Genomic DNA, 26,598 nt, shown 5'->3' with positions numbered 1-26,598 from the left:
TCATCCATTAGGCTGTCATCCATTAGGTTTATTGACCAGTCAACGGACGGGAAACAAATTCATGTGTCGTTCCGCAGGCCTACCAGAGATGCTGCAATGGTTATAAAGTTCTATAATAGGAACGATGAGGACGATCTAACGATGACGATGAGGAAACGACTAACTAATGAAAGATCGTCTACTTCGTTACTATTGCTACGTAAAACAAACCGTTTCATTTGGAGCTCATGACCTCCTTTAACAGGAACCGGGTCATTTTGCCTTCGGGATTGTTACAGTTCTTCGGGGATTGTGATTTTATTTCCTCGAAAGGAGTAACACATTACTGGTCAACGTTTTTGGTTCACCAGCTTATAGCTACGTTCCAACATCGCTTGTTTCCCAAGAAATTGAGGAGCCATCAAAGATCAGATTCAAGATACTAAACGAACGACCGCCTCCATCCCTGGAATTATTTGGCGTGCGAAATCCAGTTGAACTGTAAACTGTTCACTCTCATTTGTGGTGACATATATATTATTTTTATTGAATTGTAAGTTTACCAACCGTATTATAACAATTAACCTGTACAACGTTTTCTCGAACTACGTTTTTTCAGGTGTTACACATAAATGTAATCAATCTCTTTGCCTATAAAATTACATTCTCAGAAACCGTGTTAAGTACTTAATTGTACATGTTTTAATCCTTTTTTTTAATTTTAGGATTGTAAGCGAAACGTTTGTGTACTTGATTATTTTTAATTGTTTAATATATGGTTCGTTACTTTAGGATGTACATACATATCCACGAACTCAGTTAATATATGGCTTCATAATACTATTAATATGTATAAATTACCAAAAGCAGTAAAAATATAAACTATATCTTGCCTTAAATTTTGTACTAGTGCTTTCGTAGATACCTCTAAAAGAATATGTAGGTGTGGAAATTAAAATAAATTTTGATAAGAGATTATAGATAAAATTGTATCTATACATTTAAAAAATAAAAATAACCACCGTTTTGGAATTATTAACATTTATTTATTGATTTGTACCGAAACAGGAATATTTCATTCGGAATCTATGTTTACAAAAGTATATGAAGGCAGTAAGGTTGAAATATAAGCGTTTTTTGATATAAATTTATAGTAACTTTTTTCTTTTACCAAAATTACTCCCATTAACCATTAGTTAATGGAACTGACTTACATTCATGTAACATGAATGAACCGTTGTTCATTCGAGTTACATCTGTAATAATTACAGAAGTAATAAGTGTACTGTAACATCAGTTAGTAGTTTGCGCATTTTAATATTAATTTTTTTTTTTTTTTTTTACTTTTAAACTATGTTTTTAATGAATATTGCTAAACCGGTTGCATATTGCTATTGCTATTAGTTGCAAGAATGGGTTTTTATTACCATGTTTTTTTTTTTTTTTTTAAGAACGTCCTAACGTTATACAATTCCAGGCAATGGCATTATGTTATTGTATATTGTATTTAATGTTCTGATTCATGTTATTGTTTTCAATAATTTTTTTTTTGTTGAAAATATTGAATAAGTTATATTATTACTCCCCATTCCTTCCAAAATGTCCGTAAAGCTGTATTATGTCGGTTGTATACTTTCTTTTTTTAACCCACTGACTAATATCTACACGTACCGGTTCAGTATATTGTTTGTTTACATTAGCTCTTATACGTTTATCGTATCGGTTCGACATCGTTCCAGAGGTTACTTGTTCGATAGATAGTTAAAACGTCTTCATGGTGGGGCGACCGATACCACAACCGGTGCACGTTGCACGGTACACGCCGTTCGATCGCAACCAGTTAGTGCCGCGCCGTCTCTCCGAGTAGTGTGCTTATAGTAGTGCCTATCGTTCGCCTACCGATATACGTATACGACAGTCGTTCGTTCGCTCTGTTGATACGTTTGTCGCTTGGATAACCTTTGTCTTTTTTTTTTTACGGTGATTAACCCTTCGACCTTATATACTGCACCGACTCGCATGTCAATTCGGATCAAGTGATATTGCTGTTATAAATGTTATTTTTTTAATGTTTTTAGTTCTGTTGTAATCACAAGGTGGTTTGATGTTATTTTTTTTTTTTTTTTAATTAAAATTATAAAAATGTGATAATAGCTTGTGGGGTTTTGATTTTTTTATTATTATTTTTTATTGATAACTGCTTTCATTTTTAATTAATGTGATTATTTATTTATTTTATAGAAAATAATTTCTAATTTTCCATACAAAATTTATATATTTTTTTGTGATAAAAATTTAACCGTTAAAGTTTCTGCAATACTCAAGAATTTAGTCAGTATCATTCAACTGTGAACGTTTTATTCACAGGATTCAACATCCCTTGTTTTATTTTCCATTTTCTCTATATCCACAGATGGATTACAATCTCATTTCCTTTATCGACCAGGTGCAAAAAAAAGTTTTTTCGACGATGAAAATGTTTTAAAATCCGAATTAAAAATGTTATTTTGGTTTGAAACTGAATGCTCTTTTAATCGTTTTATCGATTTTAATTAATTGAAGTAATTCAGGAGAGAAATAACCATTAATTAGAATGGTGATACGACTGCAAAACAATAATAGTTCGTAATATTCAGTAAAATTAAAAATGTATAAGATCTGAAATATTTAAAGGAAAGAAATATTTGATTGTCGAGCCGATGTGAACGTCAGTGTTCACCATATGTTATAATAGCTGTACAGCGATAAAGAAACTATGATTTATTCCACGTAAAAATATATTATTTAACTTCAACTAGATATTAGTTTTTTCCAACTTTATTGACATAAGCTTCGCGGATTGTTAGAGTTGAATTAACGGTACTGTCTGGATAGGTCAGTCTGAACATGAACAAGACCGGTTAGAGACTAGAATTTGTAACTTATAAAAAACTAATTCGTAGAAACTTTACCGAGCTTATATCGTAGATCGACAGTTTCTGTTGTAATTAAACCAAAATTCATAAATTAATAGTTCCCGTACCGAACGTAAATTAGTGTATCATTTTATATTTTGATGGTTCAAGCGTTTCCAATTCTAAGAATTCGTCAGAAAGCCTTATATTGAATTTTGATTCTTAGAGGTGTAAATTATAACGGCTGTCCGAGTGTGATTATATATTTTTCTGGTACCCTTTCTTCTTTTCCATAAAGAAAAGAGAAGCTTCCGGTTTGTCAGAAGCAGTCAAAGTAATAATAATCATCTGAAAATTTCATCGCATTTAATCAATCGGTTGTTATAATTTCACTTTTTTGTACGTCTTTCTCTATTTAGAAACTTCTTTTTTATTTTGGCTGTAAAACAGTTCGATTCGGATAACTTTAGTATTGAAATTTGTATTTATATGTTTTTTTTTTTTTTTATCTATTTAATATGATAATGGAATTGAATGAAAATGTCAAAAACTGCGTTATTTTTCTCTTTTTATTTACGGTCGAACTATGCTTACTATTATGGAAATTTTACTTAATCCTTAAATTTTCCGATTTCTTTCTTCTGTATAATTTAGATTACACAATTTTCTGTTATCGTAAATATTTTTCATCTCGTTTTTATATTATAACGTGTTTTTTAGTCGACTAAACATATAAGTCTATACAGGCGTAAACAATTAATTATATTAATAGTTTACAGATCTCCAGTTCATGTATCAATTGTATACTAAAATTATGTTTGATGTAGTAACCCGTTCAAAAAACAGTTAGTATAATTTTCTTTTATGCTGTTAGAAAACCAATATTAGTGGATGAGTATTTATTATAAGTTCATTGCAGAACTACGGATGTCGTTAATTTTTAAACGATTGTATTCGACTCGTTTGGTTTTCGTTTTTTAATTTTGACCTCGTCTTACATTTTATTAAATGCATCGAATTCTATGATTTTCTTCCTTATTTTGTATATGATTTTTCCTTTTATAGTAATAAGTTTCTTCCGTGAAAACCAAAAACTTTTTTTAAACGAAAAAAAGAAATGGTAAGCTTTTCATTCGGAAGATTCCGAGTTCGAATCCCAATCAAACTTAGATATTTTTCACACGCTATGAAATTTCGACTCCAAATCCTCCTGAACTCAAGTTTATGAGGTGAATTAATCGTATAAACAATTTGGTATAATTTTTTTTCTTTTTTTTTCAAAATCATTGTTTGTTATTGGATAATTAATATATAATGGTATAGTTTCTTACGTTGTACTCAAATATTGGATTTTCTCGTGAAACATAAAAAAATTGTTTGAAAATTATTACTGTGAATATAAAAAATATAAATAACATTTAAAATAGTATAAAAGTTTGTTACAAAATCATGATTTAACTTTGTATTCTATGTTAATGTTTATGTAGTCGAAGTGAAAAATGATTCATATTCTTGCACAGGGAAATATAACTCAAGCTCAGTGCTAGACAATTCACGTCATTTCTCTAAATTTCTTTTCTTATTAACATCATTACATTGTTGCCTTTTGATTTTATTATAGTTTTTTCTTTCATATAGTGTTCTTAATCCTAAGAATTACACTAAAAAGTTTTAAATTAAATTTTTTAATTTATCCAACTGACAAAAAAAGTTTTTTTATTTTTAAATGTTAATTTTTGAGGTCGGCCAAAAATTAAAAAGTTTATTAATTGCTAGTAGTTAATTAATTTGTCACCATATTCAGGTTAGTTGATTTGTGTTTTTTTCTTATGCGGTTTTTAAGTCTGATATTGAGCTAATGTTGAGTTGCAAATGAGCTATGTAATTCTACTAGTAAAAATTTTAATTTCATTTTCTTAGTTAAATTTAGTTTATCTGCTTAAGCATATTTGAGGATGTATGAATCGTTGATGTAATAAAATTCGTTATATTTTTACTTTCTTGTTCGAATTGAAAGAAGTATTGTGATCGCGCAAAATTTCGGTTCTCAGATTTCAACGGAAATATCCATTTTGTCCATCCTTGAATCCATTTTCACTAGTTTGGGCGTGACGTCTATACGTACGTACGTATCTCGCATAACTCAAATAGGATTAGTCGTAGAATATTGAAATTTTGGATTTAGGACTGTTGTAACATCTAGTTGTGCACCTTTCCGTTTGATTGCAATCGATTAGACCAAAAGTATCCAAAAAAAGCCCAAAATCCAAAACATTTGGATTTTGGACTTTTTCTTAGCTGCAGTAATAAGTCCTCATTGAGGGCTTTTCAGCGATATATCACGTTACTTATTTTAATTGGTTTCAGAGTTATAGCCAAATAAAATGTTAATTAATGAAATATCTGGATCTTACAAGGGGAAGGCACATCAGTTTGAATCTGACTTCATTTTTATTTTTTTTATTTATTTAGATGTATTGATATATTAATAATTATTAACCTCTGATTGTAAAAAATTTACGATAAATAATAATGCAATAATAACAATAAAAAAATATAAGTTATTAGTGGAATAAAATTTTATGTACTTTTAAAAATGTGTATATGTAATTTAATAGGCGTATAAGGAAGTCATGTAGTGTTGACATCAGTTTTTTTTACTTTTGTGATATTTGTTCATAGTTTTTTTCTTCCATATATTAATAGTTAATAAAATTTTATCTCAAAAATAAAAAAAATAGTTTTTTTTTCACCATTTATGAACAGTTATTATTCTTTTATTTATTATTCCATAAAATATTTTATTTTATAATGAACTTTTTTTGGTGAAACAAAATACAAAATATCCTAATCTATCGGATGTTTGAGTAAATCGTTATAAAGAAATGTTAAATAATATACATCATATGTATAAACGTCACATATCTTTATATATTTGTTGACCAGGTTATAAAAGTTGAAGAATAATATTAAATAATATAAACATTCAAAAATTTTTAAATATGTAAATTTCGATTTCGCTTTTTCTTGAATGTGTAGGGTATATATGTTTTCTTTTTTTCTGAAAGAAAGTCAACTAACAAGTTTAACTGCTTTAAATTATATGTTTTATATACATAATAATGTTTACGAAATAAAAATTGATCTCCTATCTTTATTCAATTATTCTTAATTTAAATTACTTCATCGCTATTTATTTCTTTAATTAAGTTTTTACTATTTATTCATATTAATTCTTTATTACGTGTTTGTTTATTTAATTAGAAAATTGTATTGTCATTCACCTTTTAAGACATCATTGTTTCCTTACGTTAGATATGCGTATTTTAAAAACAAATAACTTTTTTCGTATTTGTTTATCTATTTATTTTATTAGGCTTGGGAATCTTTAAAAGATAACTAACCGATATATTCAAGAGGCTGTCAACAAAAATTTCGTATGAAATATAATATAGGAAGCCGGGTGAATTTGATTGAGGTGTCAAGTAGTGGTGAACGTTTTCAACCGAAAGATTCCTACATAAAACGTAATCCGTTTTAGCCTGTTAGAATATAATATTTGAGAAAATGTTGGGATCGATCAAAAAATTAACCCCTTCCATCGTATTCATGTAATTCTCGATCTTTTGAGATCCCGTGAATAGAAATATAATAGACGTACAGAATTGTATGTGTTATCTTTATTTTATTTTTTATGGATTATGGTAAAATTCAAAATCATAAAATTTGGTGCGGTAGATTAAATATAATGAGAAATTAGTTCTTTTAGTTTTATCTAACGGGTGTGGTGGGGTGATATTTATCTAAAAGGAAGGATCGAACGTCATGAAAAATTTAACTCCTTTAATTTACTTTTGGAATCGATGTAAATAAACAACGTTTACTTACATCAATTTCTTCACGCTTTTTTCGTTTATTGTCGGACTGTATCCTTGAGTTTATTGGCTCGGCCGATCGTCATATTAAATTATAATTCTATAAAATTAGCAAAATTCGGATTTGTAACTTTTCCTCCTGCGGACCATTTCCTGAAGATCGTTGTACATTAAAATATTCTTAGATTTGTTTTTATGTCTTAGGATAGAGTACCTTAGGATAGAGTAGCTTAAGATTAAATTCGGATGGAATTTTAATAAACTGATTAACAAATCTGTCTAGAACTTTTTATAGTATCCTGTTTTTCCTTTACATAAGAAAATAAATTGGATCGCATCAATTTTCTTTCTGGGATAGAAATTAAAATTTTAGATGCTTTGTATAATCGTTAGTAAATTTCAGAAAATTTGTTAAATTGTTTACATTTTACGTGTGGATGAATGATTTGACGTTTATCAGCACGTTTCGAGCTGCGTACGATCATTTCATAACGCTGATCAGCACGTATAAGAACAACATTTGTATTAATATTATTATGTTATCGAATTAACATGCGATCGATCGCTTATGTATGCAACTTATTAGGATTCTTTCTGGTTTGCAAAATTAAGAATAAATAAAAATGGCCTTTTGTTACAGAATATTTTTTCTATTTTTCAAATATGGTTTAGAAAACAATTTTAAGTCGCTGTAATAATTGTTAAATTTGATAGGTGAAACTTAAATTTAACCTTATCCCTGCAATTGCATAAATTACTAATTTTTGGAGAAGAAAAGTAATTCTTAAATGAAAAACACTTTTTTCAATTAAAAACAATTGGTTTTTTTATTGTTATTATTATAAGAAGTTTTGTTACTATAATTTCTAGCATCGTATGATAATTTGTTTATGAACTTTGGTCCTACACAATTTGATTTACATTAAAATAAAAAAATGTAGTTTTGTGGATTTCCACGAACCTGTTTGTTCAAAGTACTGCTTTACTTTTTAGTTTTTATTTTTTAATTTTGTCCTCTTACTATTTATTATGCTTCAGAAATAAAATAATTACTTCAGATCTTTAAAATTTGCAAGTAGGTTTCATATCTCTTTCTCCCAATGAAATATCTGATGTCTTTCTTTTGTGGCCTAGAATCTTTTCTCTAAATTTTATTTAAATAATGATTCCCAAAATGATATTGAGTACTGAACAGGAGAAATTACTGCTTAAGAAATAACCGTATTTTATAAAAGATTAGTTTTATACCAGACTTCGTAAAGAAGGTGATATGTTTGACATTCCAGTATTTGTGTATAACTGCAAAAGAGGATACATCGGATTTCAAGCATTAATTATAAATAGTCATCTCGATTTTGGGTGTATATTCCGATCGAATAAACTTGAAATATTTAATATTTAAATATTCGTGAAGTCTTGTGAAGCCTTAGTTATCATTTCCGGTCAAGAATTTCCATATCAGAAGTCCCGTTTCTTACTATTCTTTTGTGGTAATAAATCTTTCTTTGTCTTCCGTTTCCAATGTTTACATAATTTATTAATGATACGTTGCAGATATGTACGCAGTTTTTTCTTAGCCGGTTTTCTTTTCAAGCTTCTGATTTAGGTATAAGATAGATAGCCAAGTTATATCTTATCGTTTTTGTTTGGAAAATAAAATATAAAATTGTGTACGGCAATACATTTCACTTTTACATACAAGGCCAGAGATATAGGTTAAACACACACAAGAGTCGCATAAATACGTAATTATTAGGCATCATACGCAATATTTATTGAATTTATCCACAGTAAAAACAATCAGTGAAATCTACTTAGGATTAACTTAATTAAAATCAATGTTTGAATCGAAAAAATATAGCTAATATGAAGGATAAAAATGATTTATACGTATAAATATGTATTAAAAAGATATTATTCAGGCGGAAGTATAAAGAGGATTCTTGAGAATGCAAAATTAAAATGAATCTTTCATTAGGTTACATTTCTATATAAACTAAATTTTTTTCTCATAGCTTTGAAGCTTAATAACACCTATTCATTTAATAAAAAATTAAAAAATTACTGCTTGTCATTTTTCTGTTGTCGTAGTTTTCTTTTTCTATTGAAATTTTTCTTCAAAAAACTTGTAGAAACACTTAACACTTATACTAATTACGATTATTTTATTTCCGTGTATAACAGGACCAAAATTCTGAAAATATGCCAACCAACTTCCTAATAACGAAATCGTTTTTGGGGGCAACAGTATTCATAGCTATATCAATCTCGAATTTTTAAAAATTGTTTTATATAATATATTAAAATTATTCTGGTACGTTCGTTTTGACAAGCTGAATAAATAAAAAAAAAGCCATAAGGAAATTTGATTAAGAAAAAAAGTATAATGTTAAGCAATCGTAATTAGACAGTGGATGAACTGGTATTTATAAATAAAAATGTGATTAAATATTTTGTGTTCGTACAAGCGACGTACAGCTAACGGCTTTATCTTATTAATAGCAGTCTACAATTTTGACATGATGATGATAGATATGTTACGCTTATATTTGAAAAAAATAAATAAAATAACTCATATATTAAGCGCTGTGTAAAGGAAAACGTACTGTAACGATCAGTTAATAACATACACTTTGTACCTGCTATTTTGAATTTCTGTGTCGGTAAGTCAATCGTACTGGTACAAAATCACATTTTTATTTACAAATATCACACTTCATCGGCGTCTTAATGTTTTGTTGTTTTTTTAACTAGTTTTCTCAATTTAAAAAAGAAAAGTATATCCTTTCGAGTGAAATAGTTATTACTTGAAAAATGACCTGTAACAGATAAACTTGGTTTAAATAAAATTTAGTTTGGGCTAATACGAAAAAAAAAGATTGGCGATTAGGTAATTTGTTTAGTAATAATTTTATATTTACTATTTTCACATCAACGCTAAGTCCAGTTAACATAAAAAGGATTGATTACTTGGTTTTTTTTTTTTTTAAATAAGTTCAATAATAAAATAAACTAAAATAAGACTGCCGTTAACTTTTAGAACTAATATGAAACAATTCATTTAACTTAAAATTAATCAGCAATGATTCGTTGCGACTAGTAGGAACAAGTGTCATAGATACTTTTCATGTTAATTATTTTGTTTTCAGACACGTTTTTTAAAACCCATCGGTTTGGTCTAGTGGTGAACGCGTCTTCCCAAATCAGCTGATTTGGAAGTCCAGAGTTCCAGCGTTAAAGTCCTAGTAAAGTCAAAGTCAGTTATTTTTACACGGATTTGAATACTAGATCGTGGATACCGGTATTCTTTGGTGGTTGGGTTTCAATTAACCACACATCTCAGGAACGGTCGAACTGAGAATGTACAAGACTACACTTCATTTATACTCATACATATCATCCTCTGAAGTATTATCTGAAAGGTAATTACCGGAGGCTAAACAGGAAAAAGAAAAGAAAGACACATTTTTTAAACTGGTTGTCATAAATTAAAAGTCTCGGTCAGCCAAATGAAGAGTGACATTCTAATAACTGGATTAAAACGTAAACATTAGATTTTTTTTATCCTAAATATTGTCCAAGCGTATCTGTTAAAATATTATTTATGTTTGTGAAAAAGAAAGTAACTTTTCTGTGTTTTTTCCTTGTTATTTTTATGAATCGTTTAATCATATATGGGTAACCGGTTTCATATATATATATATATATATATATATATATATATGTCGAATTCATTGAAGTGCTCTAAGCGTTGTTAAATAAAGTTTAAAATATTGTAGGTGTTTGATTAACAATTTGCAAACCTGGGAAGGAGTCAAATTTAATCCTAGTCAATTTTTTATTTATTTTTTTTAACAACTTCTCGTTAAAAAGTTCATGAATTTGTGAATTCTTGAGTATTATTTTGAAGAATGCTGATTATAAGTTGCCGTAGAAGGCAACCTTTTTGCCTTTCTGTAACCATTTTTTTTTTGTTTCCTGCCAAAACTAGCCTCGGGACAGATTGACCTCCCATATAAATTATTTTTTACTGATAGAAATGAATTTTATTTGTAGTTAGTTTAAAACTAAACAGAAACGAAATACTTTCGTATCTTATCTAAAATTTGTAGATAGAAATGAGAGTTCAGCATTTAACTTCTGGAAAGATATATCTCTTTTTCCCCTCCCCCATAAAAAATGAAAGTAGATATTGTTCTACTGTCTACTTTTTATTAGGGTGAGGAAATCAATGATGAAACGATAACAGAAATTATATTTCATTATAATTAAGAACCCGCCGGGTTAAATGGTTAAACTCGTCATCACAAAATCAGCTGATTTGTGATTTTAACGGTGTGATTTTGAGGTTCGAGTCCTTGTAAAGGCACTTTTATATGGATTAGAATAATAGACTTGCGGATACCGGTATTCTTTGGTGGTTGGGTTTCAATTAACCATACATCTCAAGAGTGCTCGACCTGAGTCTGTTCAGGACTACACGTTTACAGGTACATTTACGATTTGCAGTTACAGGACTGGCAAGCTGGTAGGAGTAATTGCATTTCCTATCCGAATGTATCCTAAGTATACAGTTCAGAAACAAATACAACCAAGGAATATGAATTTTATTTATTTATTTTTACTGTTTCTAAATGAGTACTTATGAATATATATATATATTTTACTAAAACACATATATAATTTTAATTATCGTCTTATCATACATTTGTCATAGGAATTTCCTACATTTTTCGCCGAATTTATGTATCACCATCATAAGGGGAAAAATCAATAATTGCGCGTGCGCGCGCGTGTGTGTGTGTGTGTGTTACCGTGAAAAACCGAAATTAGAGAATGTCAATATTCTCGTCGAACGTCGACACATACCAAATACGTCGATGAAAGACCAAAATATATGCTTATTCGGACCTTCGCCGGTTTATATCGACAAACACAGATAAACTCTGGTGGGATTCGAACGAAAACTAGAAATTTAAAAAATAATCACCCATTACCGTAAAAAAAAGGAAGTTTAAATTTAAGCCAAACATAACCTACACTCGCTTTCCTCGCTAACCTCGTTTAATTATAACGTTAAATATACGAATTATGTATGTTATTCTCCAACATTGGAGACGACTTATCAAATTCACCGCATTCAGTATGCACTGATTATGAAAGATGAATAAAAATATATTTATAAAAAAATTGAAAAAATTGGTCCTTCATTTTATAAAATGCTTGAATACTTGATTAAATTTTTTTGTAAATGCGGTGGTAAATTTCATTAATCGCCTCTAGTGCTGGAGAATAGCATATATAAATTGTATATTTAACGTTGATTACACGAACGAAGCGAGCGTAAGTTATGGCGCTCCTAACAGAGCCGTGCCACGTGAACTAAAAGGGATATCCTTCAGGATCTGCATCCTAATGCCGTTGACCAATTTTGGCTCTTACGCCTTTTGGAGTCATTTTATGCCCCACGGACAATAGTGTCCTGACCTCTACCCGCTCATCCACCCTCAAAGAGGATGTTGGCACTTGGTAGAGGGGATCTTCTTATCTCAGAAGATACTCGGTTCCTTCGTGTTTTTGCAACCTGCATATAACATGTTATAAACAACAGGTAGAGACGGGGCAACCCCCGTCACTACCACGGGGAGGTGAATGTCAGGATTTCATCATCATTGAAACTACTAATTCAATAATTTTGTCAGTTTTCAAAATTCATATTGAAAAAAGATATTATTTATTATTTTGAAATAACTAACTATTAACGATTTTTTCGTTAAATTTTGGAAAAAACTAAAATATCAGGTTATATTTTATTTATTTTCTTATTATTTTACATACTTTCGAAAATGTTAACTTTATTTCTATTTTAATTAAATATAATAAGCTATTAAATGAAACTACGAACAAGTTTTCTAATTTTCATTATTTTTCCTAAAAAAAGTTAATTTTTTTCTGGAATCTAATCTGGACCAGACAGTGCAGTTTAAGGACTTGGTACTACGTTTTATTTAATTAACTTCATTTTATTTATCTTCGTTTTCTTTTATCTTGTTTTACGATATGTTTAACATTTCATTTAACTTCTTTAATTTATAAAATTACTGCATAGCGACCACCCATCCGTATAGTAGTTTTGTGCGAGTTAATTCACGGTTCATTTATTTTACATTCTGCTGTTTACAGAAATATATTTCATTTTATTTATCCGTTTCTACGAACGTCTGATATTATTATATGAACGTAATCTCTTCATTTTGATATGGCTTGTGTTTATCTTTCGTAGCGGTTATTAATTATATTCAATATAAATTCAAAGTCCAGTCGAGTGGTTTTATGGTTTTGAAAGTATAATTTTATTTTCATTATAAAATTATTTTATAATAGAGTTGAGATATTACATCGTTTCGTATATTTCCAATTATTTTATGAGTCTGTTTAACTAAAAATATTATTCGTTAACATATTCTTAAATTACGTATCAAACGGTCGATGAATGGTTTACAATTGATCGACCATTGATGGTAGGTTAAAGGGTACGAATCCTTAGTTATGAATTTAGTTTGAATTATTATATTTTTCCGGCGAGATTTCTTCCATTTTTAACCATTACATAAATATTTCTCAATTTTTTCTTTAAAAATAAAAAATTAAATTTTATTTTTGATACAAAATTTGCCGAAGTACTTTTTACGCGGGGGGGGGGGGGTTGTATGCATAATTTGTATTCTATTTTATTTATTTATTTATTTCCAGTTTACGTATATTTTTATGATGTATACGTAATGTATAATTTATAATAATTTTGAAACGCAGTTATTATCATCGTCATAATCAATCATCATCATCAAAGATCAATTACAGTTAAACTTGGACTAGTTCAGTCTAAACAATTTTAAATATACTACGATGTGCCACAAGGTTCCATCCTCGGACCTCTGTTGTTTTTTTATTTTTATTATCGATGTTTGTAGGGATCTTGAATGCAATTATCAACTTTATGCAAATGACTTAAAAATTTATCATGCAATATCCTCAAACTACGATCATATAGACATTTACATAGTTCTGTCAATAGAGTAACTATTTGGGTGAACAATAATTTCTTACAGTTGAATTGTGATAAAACTACTTTAAACCGCTTTCTCCTTGAATATTAATGTTTCTGGGTACATTAATAATGCTTGGAATATTAAGAGAGAAACTAAAATTAAGGATATTGGTGTTACATTTAATTCTAGGTTTTTATTCAGTGAACACGTAGATAATATAATTTCAGTGGTGAGATTATAAGATGGATCTGTAGGCAGTGTACCAGAATTGAAACTTGCTCCTTGTTATTTAAGGAGTTTAGTCAGGAATCGCTTGGAATATGCTTCTGTTGTCTAGAATAGACCAAGAGATTATTCCGATGTAATTGAAACTATCCAACATAATCTCCTTCGGTGGCATCAGTATAATTTTCCTTTTTTGTCTGTTTAAACCAGGGATTTATTTTTAACAATCTGAAGCTTGTTTCGCTTAAAAGTGGAAGAATTTTTCTCAGACTTACTGTTATTTCATATCTCTTTACACCCTCAAACAAATTTAGATTCTGACATCGGAATTAAAGTTCCACGCTGTGCGCTACGAAATACTACACCTGTATATAGATGTTTTAAAATGGCTAACAAAAGTATATGATGACTTGATATCTTCGTGGAAAGAAATAATTTTTTTTAAAGCTGTAAAACAATATATACTGGGGAGAATTTAACTTTATCGTTTTTCGTTTTATATTAGTTTCATTGTTGTTCTAGATGTGTCTTTCTGTTATATATTGTTCGTTTTTCATGTTTGCTGTTTAATATTTCTACGTAAAATTTTTTTCTTTAAAGGGTATTACGCGAAGGTTCTTACTTTCTAATGCCTTTTCAATGCGCCTGTAGTTCACTGAATGGCTGCTTTATGTCCGTCTTTGGGTGGAAAGGCAGGCTGTAGGGAAGTGTTAGGAGCCCTGTTATCAATTTAAAGAAATACGCGTATGTTATTATAATTTTTCAAATATATTTTAATAATGCCTAAATTCTTTGATAAAGGATTCCGCAGTAGACATCCCTGTCCTGAAAAATGCACAGAAAATTAGTGAATAGAATATACACGTTATATAGTGTTCATAAAGTATAGTAACACTCAAATAACTTTTCAACTGTTAAACATAGAAAAATGAAATTTAGCGAACGCTCCACGTCGAAACGTTCTATTTTTTTATATGAGACCACATTCCCAAGCCAAGGGAAGATAACTAAAAAAATGTTAAACGGAAAGGGTAGGACTGTGATAATATTTTAAAAGTCATTTACAATTAAAATTTTAAAGTAAAAAATATCTTTTAAGACAACTCTCACTGAAATGTCTTTAATGTCTGTCTTTCACTGGTTCAAAAATAGCCTTACAGTACACCCCAAGTAGGATCTCATATCGAAAAATAGAGCGTTTTGAAGCATTTACTCTAAATTTTATTTTTTTTGCTTCATTGATGAGAAATTATTTAAGATATTTTAATTTTGGGTTTCACTATTTTCTGTAAAATTTCATAATTTAAAAAAAAATTTACTTTTTGACGAATTTGAAGAATTTTACTAATAAAAAATCTGATGTGGGCACCACTTCCTTGTACGCCTATTAAATTACATATGCATTTTTTTAAAATGAAAAGTACATAAATTTTTTTTTCTTTAATAACTTCTGATATTTTTTCTTTCTTTTTTTTTTAATTGTTATTATTATAAAATTATTGTAAACATTTTTACAATCAAAGGTTAATGATTACTAATAAATCTATATATTAAAATTAAAAAAAAGGAGTTGAAGTCTGATTCGAACCTATGTGCCTTCTCCCTTGTATGATCCAAATATTTCATTAATTAAAATTTTATTTGGCTACTAGCAAACTCGGCAATGCTCAGCTATTGATAGATTTGATTATATACATATATATATAGATTAAATGAACACAATTGAAAGTTTGATAAAACATTAACAAAATGAGCGTTACGGAACTTCACAAAATTTAACCTTTCCCTTTTACCCTCCCCCCCCACTATTTCCTTTTCGACGTTTCCCCTTTTTCAATTTTTTCCCTCTTTTCCTTTTCCGATTTTCCCTTTCTCCCTTTTTCCCCGCACGTAAATCGATCTAGTAGTTTTTTAGTCTACAGCGGATACACATATCGGAAACATTGAAATGGAATCGTAAAATATTTAGTATAGCGTGTATTGCTTTTACGTCCAACAAATAGAGCTGTTTTTAAAAAAGCATGTTTTTCCTGTCACAGGTGCGGCGATATCTTAGATATGTAAATAGTACGTATATAAAAACAGCGCGTATTCGAATGCAACGTTGTGTCAAAATTTCAAAGCAATCCGTGAAAAACTTTCGGAGATGAAATCTGGAACCAATGAAAATAAGTACCACTTACGATATATTGTTGAAAAGCTCTTAATAAGGGCAGTTAAGAAAAAGTACAAAATCCATTTTTTTGGAATTTAGCCTTTTTTTTTTTGGATACTTTTGGTCCAGTCGATTTCAATCAAAAGTGTTGGTGCACAATTAGATGTTACAACAGTCCTAAATCCAAAATTTCAACATCCTACGGCTAATCGTTTTTGAGTTATGCGAGATACATACGTACGTACGTACAGATGTCACGCCGAAACTAGACAAAATGGATATTACCGTTGAAATTTGTAAACTGAAATTTTTTGCTATCACAATACTTTCTTTACGTGTACAAGGAAGTAAAAATCAACAGAAATGTTTCCAGCAGCAACCCAAAGCCAAAATTTTCCCAAAAACCTTAAATTGTTTTATATTTTGTAAGTAATATAATATAAAATATTGAAAATTGTGTTCGTTGTCTAAACATATAGCTGCTGCATTCAGTTTGCCTTAGTTATTTAATATTTGAATTGTAATTGTATTAAATATTTGAATTAATAGTTAACTCGTAAAGGTAGTTTTTTTATTGTCCTATTAATATATACAGTGGTTAAGAGCAACTTTGGTTTTAATAACACTGACAGGAGTGTAAGTTAACTTAATGATAATAGTTATTTTAATTGGTAGTATATCATTTTAATTTTTGGTGTTACTGCTGACGCGTAACCGTTGTGTATCGGTATCACGTGATACTTTCCACAATCTTTTCCTCATAATTTTCATAATCTTTTCTTATTTTTCTCATGATTTATCAGTATCTTCTGTGTTTCTTAATATCATTTTTAACATGTGTTGTAATAATTTTTAATCAGTATAAATTTGTATTTTAAAATTAAATTATTTATTCATTTAATTTATTTTATTATTATATTAACTAATTTTATCATTCCTTGGTGAATAAAACGTTTAGCTATTATAAAATATATAATGTTTTACGTTTCCGTAATTTTGTAATTTATTTTACGTATTCCATTCAAATAGCCATTATAAGAACCTGTTTCTTTCTCTAATACCAGTTATGTATTACGTATTTAATGTATGGTATAAGATTTATATTCTCATGTACGCTTTTACAAAAAGTTACAAAAAAAGAAAAAAATATATAGATTCTATTTTTTATATTGAAAAATTTCCCATATTTTATCGGAAAAACTTAAAAATTGAATATTGTTCGTAGTATTGTTGATATTTTCAATCAAAAATTGGAATATTTATATTGAATATTATTTTTTCATCGATTGTCAGTCGATTTGTTACACATTGATCTAACAATGAGTGAATCTATTTAAAAATGTATGTTTTTACATCAGTTCTTGTTCCGTAACTAGTCTAATTTTATAAAAAAATTCTTTGAATGTTTTTTCTCTTTCTTAACGAGGAAAAGTTTTTTTTAAATTTTAACAAAAAAAGATATATTACAAAAAAAAAGAATACATCCATTTTTTTAAGCTTATTTTTTTTTAGATTTTCTATTTGATATTTTCATCAGAGTATCGTTTCTTTTTTATTAACGGCATTTTTAATGCATAAATTTATAAATTTAGAAAAGTAAGATTCCTTTACTTGGAGAAAAAGAGATTCCACTAAAAAAAAGGAAGCTCCAATCGTATCCCTACTGCCCCTATTTGTACTAGCTCATTGTTCATAACGTGGTGTATCATGGAAAATTTTTTCCTTTCGGTATTAAGTCGTTTGGATGGATTGTTTCCTGTATCCCGTAAATATGTGAATTTTCTTTATTCAAAATTCAGATTCGAGGAATCTGAAGTACATTTTTCTCTTGGAGAAAATCCGAGCACGAATAAATAAATAATGTTTTTTCTGATCGGTACATAAATGTATTATATTACAGACATCTTCGATATAAGATAAATTTTAAATATAAAAACAAATTATAAGATCAAAAATAGGTGTGTTTTAAAGTGCATACTAATTATTTAAATACAAACAAAATAATGTTAAATATAATTAAAAATATATTAAATATAAATAATGGTATTTAATAGTTCACAATTCAGAAGCCGCTACTGAAAGTTGTTTTGAATATAAATTTATGAACGCGTTGAACAGGATGCAGATAAATAACTTCTTTTTTTCAAATTGTTGTAAGTAGTATTATTTAAAAATTCATTGAAAGAATATTTTTAGGCCGTCGCTCAGTTGAAAAAGTACCCGGTCAACTCCGTCCTTCGTAGGATATCTTGTTATTCCTTGCTATTCCGAAACATTGATCGTACTAATAACCATAGATATCTTAGCATAGATCTTCATTCATTTATGGTTTTAATATTCCAGTTAAAAGCAAAAACATATTTCACACTTATAATGATCATCAGTGTTGTAGATATACTTTGAAAGGAACTACACGTATATGTTTTGTCTAGCCATTTAAATTAGTATTGTTAATTCTCTATTTTACATTTTTTAAATTTATTTTTTTGATGCTGTTTGTCTAGCCACTTAAAATAGTTTTGTCAATTTTCTGAGCAACTTTTATTTATTTTTTACTTTATTATTTTTTTATTTCTTTATATATATATATATTTCTGCTGACTGTTTTTTACTACTTATAATAATTTTGTCAGTCTTTACTTTATTTAATTTAATCGATATCTACATATTATATTTGAGAACATGCTTTTCTGGTGAATTTATTCCCGAGATACATTTCCTTTTCTTCTATCCGTTTATATTTCCTTACATTTTCTTCGCTTCTTAATTTGACGTATGTATCAGCTTGGAAATTTTTCAAAACATCATCTTATACGTTGGGATGAGAAATGCAGATGGCGTTACGCGCAATTACTCGAGCGTGAAAATAATCGCAGTCGTTCACTGTAAGATTCGTTATAACGCCTAAATTCCCCCGTATTCGTGGTAGAAATGTAACATCAAAATAATTGTGTCGACTACGTAATCTGTGAATATTCTTGTTTTCTTTTCCGTCTGGTCGTAATGCTATTTAGTAGTCTGCGAAACGTTTATCTAAGTCTTCGAGACTTACGAAGGGTAAGCCAAAAAATAATTTCAAAAACCCCGAAAAAGATATAAATACAAGAAGTTGGTGGGGCGGGGATGTCAAACCGATCTTTTATCGTTAGCAGGAACGGGGACGCAATCGACCGATTTGAAAAAGCGAGTCGGGTAGCGGCAGACAGAATCGACCGATCCCGTAATATTTTCCCGCGAAAGGAAATCTTTTAATTGTATTTTAAAGGTAAAAGGGATTTTTGAAGACTATCGATCCAAATACTATTCGGTCCGTGTTCGATTAGGCGAGATAGATAGATAGATAGGTGATCGCGAAAATTATTTCTGGTGAAGCCGCTAAGTACGTCGGAGAGAACCTGACGATGTCTATTAAAGATCCCCTCAGCCAAATTCACACCCGATATTCATAGTCAGAAATCGATCCGTTACAGACGTCAACGGAATCTACATCTGAAAAAATGAACCGCTGCCTTCTCATAAGAATAAATTAGGACCATCACTCCCTTATAATCTGCTGTTCTATTCGTAAAACCGAAATTTTTTGCAATTAAATCAGTTTTATTTGATTTTACACCAGATAACTCCCGCTGTTTCGATATTTAATTTATGAAATCACGCCGATCGATGAATATTTCCTTACTTTTGAACCGATCTTCAAGACACATACAGTTACAGAAGTTCTCTAGTCTTATCTATTCTCCCGCATTTATATTCAAACGTATTCTCTTTAAAAAATCTTCTGGCCGTTTACAAACCAAAATGGGAACGGTAAGCGTCACCCATTTCCACGAAACCTAGATGAACCGTTGACGTTTTCCACCTCACATTCATTAACGATTTTCACGTTCCCTAACAGTTGAATTTCCAAATAGTATCAACATCTAAGTCGTCAAACGGTCCATTTCCATCCGCTTTTAAGATAATCTCTAAAAAAATGGATGGAATGGGAGATCGCGTTGCCATTGCTCTAACTCCTTAGCAATTACAATAATTTATAAATTTAATACGATTTTTTTTTTATATTGAGTTAAAAATATGAAAAAAAATTTATATTAAAAATATAAATTATATTATATATATATAATTAGTTTAAAAACGATTTTGTCTTAAATAATTTATTATTACGATAACGTCTCGTAATAATTATTTGCTGTCTGTTCTTGTATTCTACGGTATATTTGGTTAAAAAATGTAGTACTTAATTATCAACGAGGTTATATTTTCTTATGGCAAGTCAAAACTGATATTAACTTGTGATTTTTTTTTTGTTTTACAGGACGCGTACTACAACTATGATGGGTACTATTGCCTTTCACTTTTATGAAAGGTTTATTTAATAGATAAAGCGATAATAATTGAGATAATTAAACCCAGCCTTTTAATCTAAGTATATTAAGGTAAAAGAGATTAAAACTATGATTACACCTTACGTCTTGAGTTCGCGCGTACACATAGAAACACTTAATTTGAAACGGTCATTTTTTTTCTACTGATTTGATTTTTTTTACGTATTTAGTTGGTAATTTATATTTCAATTTATTGTTTTTTTTACTAATATAAAATGTATTAGATTTTCGTTTTATTTTTTGGACTAAATTGCCGATGTATTTTGAACAAAAATGTTCTGTATTTTAAATTAAAAAAAAAAAATGTAGTGTTAAATCACTCGTATATTGAATTCATTGCAGATATGTTTGTACAGTACATTTCTATCTGTATTGTATATGTTTCCGGTATTTTACGTAACGGTGTCTACGTATTATGGCTTATTACGCTATTGTAATGAATAGTACAACTTTGTTTTTTTAAAGATATCGCGTTTAGACAGTTTGATTGATCGGTGTCGTTTTGTGTTGTAACTAAAGTTAAAAATTTATCGAATAAATTTAATAAGTCGAAATAAAAGTTGATGTTTCTTTTTAACGTTTTCACAGTGATGTAATGATTTTTTTTAACAAATAAAATCTTTTTTATTTAATTTATAATTGTCATAATCGCGACACCGGAAATTATTTTATAGCGGCACGTTTTTTTAGTTACAATAAATTAATTTTTTTCCATTTTCCGTGGATGTTATTCGACAGAAAAATATTGTCTGATTTTTATTTACTGTCGTGTTTCCCTGAGTAATGGATCGTGTTTTTCTTTGCGGTTATTAAATTCTGTTTTAATGCTCGACGTAAAATTAATAAAAATGATTCGTGTAACTTAAATAATTTACTCTAATAATAATAAAAATACAATTTTTCAGCCCTCAAATTGAATGAATCGGTTTAATCATCATTAATTTAATTTAAGACCTGTGAAGAATCGTTTTTGTCGTGATCGATTTTACACATGTAGAAATGTTTTATTTTTCCATACTCCAAAGAAATTGTAGGAATCGCGATAGTTTTTGGCCTGTAAGTCTTCGTATTTTAATTGTTTTGTAATTTAATTTTTCCGTCGTATTCTATATAATGGCACTTTATATATCGTCTTACTAATATGATTAATAATAAATAATCAGTTGACCTCAGAAACAAATAATTTCTGAAATTGATAATGTGCTTTAAATATGTAACATATTTATTTAAATTAATCCGGTTTTTAACAATATGTAGAATAACGCGCGCGCGCACACCCAATCGCATATGGATTAGTTATCTGCGAGAGTCTCTGTTGGTCAAAATTAAAAAAAAAAAAAAAATTTTCTCAAACATTCTTGAATTTTCTTTTTTTGAATTGTTTCATAAAGTTAATCCCATCAAAGAAAATCGCGAAAAAATTATTTCGCCAGTATTTGGCAAAACCCGTTTAAAAATATTTTCTATAAAGGCTCCTGCAAAATATATAAGATACTGCTCAAATATTTATTTACTTCTTGGATGTTTTAGCAAAATATTTCAAAAGTAAGGAATTTAAAAAAAATTAATTCACTTTCGTAGGAATTTGGACGGAAGGTACTTTTACGAGTCGATCGTTAAAGCAGGTATATGAAGAAACGCTGACTAAATCACTACGGCGTGATAAATATTTGATCAATTCGTTTCTGATGAGTAGACAAAGCTTTTATCTTTGTCTATGTTTATACAAACATGTTACTTTTTTTAGTTAATTAAATTGACGAATATTATTTATAATGAAACTATTTTGTTGTAAATACGCTAATATTATAATATGTAAATACGCTAATATTATATTACTAATTAGCTACATTTTAAAATAATTAAAATTAAATTCTCTGTATATAATAATAAGACGAGTTTTAAAAATAGCAATTAATAACTCGTAATGATTAATTAAATTAAAAATTATGATAGTTTTTGAAAAATAAAGTTCAAATAAATTTTTGTAGCGGTCTGTTTGTCCCGAAAAGATATTTATTATTTTTAGTGTCGCCGACTTACATAAATACTAAGTTAATTCGCCAAACTGTTTGTTAGTTTGCTGTTTTGCTTACGAGCGGACCTAAATTTAAGTAATATAGGCAAAAGTTTTACTCTGTAACGTACAAAGATATATTGTGATCGTGGAAAAACTTATTTTTCGACATTGAATATTGTGTTTTACATCGGATATCTTAAGAACTACTGAAGTTACAGTTATGGGACTTGTTTTATCCTACTTCCCAGCTCAAATTGCATAAGAAACCACTAACTTTACTGCTTAATTTGGATTCGAAAAATTACAAGAGGGCTTATTTTTATAAGAGGAGCTGAAATCAGGGCGAAATCTTTCGCTAGCCGTAACTCGAAAACAAAGCGTTTCTAGACCTATGTTTATATGAACATTTTTCATTATTTTCACCAGGAGAACATGTCCTGAAAGTTTCGTCCTTTCTTCGTGGGATACCTGTATAGAAAGGGAAAACGGTTTTTGATATTAGCGACATCAATTTCAAAATACGGCAATTTACTTTTATGTATATGTAAATAATTATTTAGGCAGTTTGTCAAATGTTAATGCGACGTATGTTTTTTTTCAAAAGCGAAAGAAACTGGTTAATAACATTACAATTTTGGTGTAGAATGATGAACCTCTATTCAGCAGTGGATTGTTATAACGGTTATCGATATCCAGTTTGTTAATCGTACATTAATTAACAACGACGATTAAACTTGTTAATTACTTCGTTATTTAATATTTTTAAACAGAATAATTAATCAGATATTTTATGATGTAAATGGATAATAATTTTACAATAACCTTCAAATTATTCACAGTTGAAATATTAAAATATTTTAAGTGTTATCCGCGATTACGTTATTCTCAAGCTACTCGTATTTTAATTTTTGTGATAGTCACGTTTGTATACGCTTAATCGTTCGTATACAGTTTAATGTTCGATGTAAATTTTATTTTCTTAACGTAACAAAAATTTAAATAAATATTATGATTTATAAATAGTAATTAAATAAGACTTCTTTTGGATAACAATCGTTAATAATAATTACTATTAACATTTTGTTATGTAAATTTTGTATAAAAACTAAATTGTCTATCTTAATATTGCTACATAATTTAAACAAAAAGAGAATGAATCTTGTTCGTTTCGTTAAATTGCACGTCTGTACGATAAGTTTATTATTTATAAACATTATCTTTATTTCGGCCATTCAAAAATCTATCTAATAATTTTATTTATTATTATATTTTTTTTACATTATACAGCTTCGTCAAATGTCGTAAGCGTGACGAATCAAATAATTAAGTACAACAGTTTCTCACAACCCCAATTCTTTTGTAATCGTTTTAAAAATACAATAAACTCGTACGTATTTAAACGAATGGAAATAAATAAATGTTGCCCCCGTTTAATAAATTATAGAACCATCAGCGGCCTATTTTATTTCTTTTTATTCGGCGAATAAAATGTGTTTATAGAAAGAAGCGGACAATAATATAACAGTTCTTAAATCTCTCTGTCAACCCATTTCACTTGATTAGATGGTGACGCTTAACAGTACGGTGTAGAAGGAAAAATATAAAATATTACCATTGTAAACTATAAACGCCTGTCACAGTTTAAATTAAATGTATAGAAAATAAAAGACTAGAAAGGCTAATTTTAAATAGATTTAGCTTTTTAAAGTAAAATTATACTATACGTTTTTGTTATTAACATTTGATTACTTTTTATCGTTTTACTATATATATATATAATACTTTACTGGCATCATAGCTCTAGAGCTATGACCAATGGACTCCAAAAAATCAAAAAAATCTTGGGGATAATGTTATGTACATATATTGGCGTAGTTGAAGCTTAATAACGTATGACTGGACAAACCGATTTTTATGAAATTTGATACGGAGACTCGTATATATCGGGCAATTTTTTTGTAAAAGTTTGGGTTGCAATATCTCTCGGGGGTAGGGTAGATAGTTTCTTTGAGGTTAATTTTTTCAGTTTTGCTAACATAACCCAACTTTACATTAAGTTCTTACGTACATGCTTATTTTACCATTAAAAAAAAGATGCCTTCCCAAAATCTTTTTATTTATTATATTTTTTTTACCGAATTTTTTTACGCCTTTCAAGCTTAGTAGTAGTGGAAATGGCCCAAAAAAATACATGGGAGCAACATTGGGTGTGGGGGAGCCGATCAAAGTTTAAAAATATCGATTTTTGGAATTTTTTAAAACTTTTTCATATAGCATTATTTTTTCACTATATAAGATTAAATAATTAATCGATACCAGGAAAGTATTACAACTTTTTGTCAGTTTTTTTTTTTAAATATCGCAGAAAAAGTTTTCTTTTACGTAACAATTGTTCCAATTTGATGATTTATTTTTAGAAACTCTATAAAAATAAACGTGTACATTTCGTTTTGGAAGTTGTTACCTTCTATCATTTTTTTTTCCAAAGTGATATTTTGTTGTTGGAAAAATAACGGCTTATTATTTATTTCTTTATTATAATTTGTTTTCCTATATCTTTATTGTATTGTATTTGTACTATATGATAGATTAGGTGGTTGGACTTAACGAGTTGGTTATTTAAACCGTTAGGTTATTGGTGAAGCCATCAGATAGGAATCAAGTGTACCCGAACGGGAGCACATGTAGCCTCTCCGTCAAATCACAAAAGAGAATAACGTCGACATTCTCAGCACGAATCTAATTAGGGTTAATCCTATATTTATATAACTGAAAATTATAAAGAAAAGAGAAAGAATAAAAAAAAAAACGAAAAGATGACATATCTCCGGAGAAACGGCAACCGCCCGTACAAAACTAACAGACCAAGAAGGAGATAAAGCGGGTTGGTTTCCTCATTCGGCTCACTTATGTACGTGGAGAATTTCATTACTGTTCAAAGATTTTCTTTTGACCGATCTAAAATGGTTCAACATTGAACTTAAAAGGATTCAATCGGGAACGTGCTCAGAATTCTTAAGGAAACTCAGAATTGCGTATGTTTGATAATATTTTGATCACCACAGATATCTTTCTCAAAATAAATAACCTTCTCAAGATTTTCTATACTCCATCGTATTCATTAATGCAAAAAGTTTCAATAACCTTTTAATCTCATTTCCAAATTGTCGAATCCATAAAAGAATTGGGAATCCTTTCAGACTGATTCAAGGAAAACAGTTTTCTTAATCTTTAATTTTATGATCTTATTTTGTTTTTTTTTAACGTTTCTAATTTCCTCACTATTGCACAAATATTTTTTTTAATCACTTTGACATATTAATCGTGCATTAGTTAATTTGTTATCCGTAAATATTTTAGCAGTATAGTTCAATTTTATTATAATATACACTAGTTTCGTATGTACGGAGACAAATAAAAAATAATGAGATCTTATAAACGCATTTATGAATGTTTCATTTTGTCGATTCTCGTTCACCGTGCTAAATATTGTAATTGTTTGTTTAAAATCCATTTACGTATTAATAGGTCGTAAATTATCACATCTTACATTATCAATTGTGAACGTAAATTAAACATAGTTTTTATTACTTTTATTATTAACTGTGAACACCTTTTACGGCATCTTAACCCTACCGTGCTGATTGTTGACCGATTAGTACCTGTTCTTAGAAGGTAAGATATCCCGTTCCGTGAATTGGTTAAATGCACACTAACTTGCGCGCGAACTTTTGTTGATTATTTCTTGATGAGTTCGAGACTCTTCTTGGCATCTGTCTTCAGGCAAGGTTGACCAGTAATTGCTTGTAATGAGACCCACTCGTTCAGGTTACAATGTTATGTTGACTTCTTTTTTATTTTTTATTTTTTAACTTTTCACCGGTTAATTTTGTTCTTTCGGCTTTTAACTGTCTGTAAATGATTCATTTCTCTTTCTTTTATATAATATCCACCTTTTTTAAAATTTAATTTCATCGTTGAAAACAAATCTTAAAAAACAAGCTAATTATTATTAT

General features: G+C 28.8%; 1 protein-coding gene across 1 annotated transcript in view; it reads left to right on the top strand.

Moving 5' to 3' along the window:
• Nucleotides 1–1,870: 1,870 nt before the first annotated feature.
• Nucleotides 1,871–26,598, top strand: part of LOC142325494 (rhotekin-like) — a 426,138-nt gene continuing 401,410 nt past the window's right edge. The window contains exon 1 of the mRNA XM_075367325.1: nt 1,871–2,075. The gene's annotated coding sequence lies outside the window, so the exon portion shown is untranslated. The remainder of the gene's footprint in view (nt 2,076–26,598) is intronic.

This window comes from Lycorma delicatula, chromosome 5 (genome assembly GCF_047948215.1).
Source record: "Lycorma delicatula isolate Av1 chromosome 5, ASM4794821v1, whole genome shotgun sequence".
In the NCBI taxonomy this organism is placed as follows: domain Eukaryota; kingdom Metazoa; phylum Arthropoda; class Insecta; order Hemiptera; family Fulgoridae; genus Lycorma; species Lycorma delicatula.
Note: the sequence above shows the minus strand (reverse complement) of the source record. Positions and strands in the feature narration are given on the sequence as shown.